Here is a 1,498-nt window from a genome sequence, read left to right as displayed (position 1 = left end):
CCTTTGTCATTATACAAATTTATGTCCTCATTTGTCACAAAAACGCACACACACACACACACACACACACACGAGACAGAGGAAGAGCTCTCTGTTTAAATTGGGTGAATGTCTCGAAACCTGTCCATGTCATACTTCACCCCAAAATCAAAAGAAAAAGGGAATTCATAAAAGGAATTATATTGTGCATGATAAACAAGAAACCTGTTTTATTTTGTGATATTATAATTAAGCACATTTCCCCTCCAGTTCTCATTACTGTAATGCATCCTGATATTTTAATTTGTAGTTTTGCTGTAAGTCTCAGTTCTTAGTTATTCTCAACAGTTATCCTTATTAAATTCTCGTTATTGCTTACAAATTAGATTTTGTATTGTTATTTGATTCATTTATTTATTTACCGTGCTGCTTTTAATTAATTAAAGGTAGGATAGCAAGTACTACCAAAAAGTATAAATACAAGTTTTGCATTTTCGCAGGTTTTCATATATAAATATTAAAAATAATATGGTCATGAATGTCACGATCGCTACTGTGAGGAGCACGGAGTGAGGAACGAGGAGATGAGGAGTAAACTTCAAACGAACAGACTTTAATAAACATCCAAGGAACCAGGAACACACACATAGCGGGGAAAGACGAACATTCAATACCAGACGACGAAACTCAGAACAGGACTCACTATAAATACACATGACTTATAAAATACACATGACTTGACGAGGGGATGACGAGACACACCTGGAACTAATGAACAATCAAACACATGGGAAAAATAGGTCAGGGCAGGCACATGGAGAGGGAAAAACACACAGATACAGTCCAGGGGCAGGGCTCTACGCTTATTTTCAAAAGAAAAAGGGAATTCATAAAAGGAATTATATTGTGCATGATAAACAAGAAACCTGTTTTATTTTGTGATATTATAATTAAGCACATTTCCCCTCCAGTTCTCATTACTGTAATGCATCCTGATATTTTAATTTGTAGTTTTGCTGTAAGTCTCAGTTCTTAGTTATTCTCAACAGTTATTCTTATTAAATTCTCGTTATTGCTTACAAATTAGATTTTGTATTGTTATTTGATTCATTTATTTATTTACCGTGCTGCTTTTAATTAATTAAAGGTAGGATAGCAAGTACTACCAAAAAGTATAAATACAAGTTTTGCATTTTCGCAGGTTTTCATATATAAATATTAAAAATAATATGGTCATGAATGTCACGATCGCTACTGTGAGGAGCACGGAGTGAGGAACGAGGAGATGAGGAGTAAACTTCAAACGAACAGACTTTAATAATCATCCAAGGAACCAGGAACACACACGTAGCGGGGAAAGACGAACATTCAATACCAGACGACGAAACTCAGAACAGGACTCACTATAAATACACATGACTTATAAAATACACATGACTTGACGAGGGGATGACGAGACACACCTGGAACTAATGAACAATCAAACACATGGGAAAACTAGGTCAGGGCAGGCACATGG

The sequence above is a fragment of the Sinocyclocheilus rhinocerous genome, unplaced genomic scaffold (assembly GCF_001515625.1).
Source record: "Sinocyclocheilus rhinocerous isolate Xijiao unplaced genomic scaffold, SAMN03320098_v1.1 scaffold4536, whole genome shotgun sequence".
Classification (NCBI taxonomy): Eukaryota; Metazoa; Chordata; class Actinopteri; order Cypriniformes; family Cyprinidae; genus Sinocyclocheilus; species Sinocyclocheilus rhinocerous.
The sequence above is the reverse complement of the archived record's forward strand: the minus strand, read 5'-3'. Positions refer to the sequence as shown.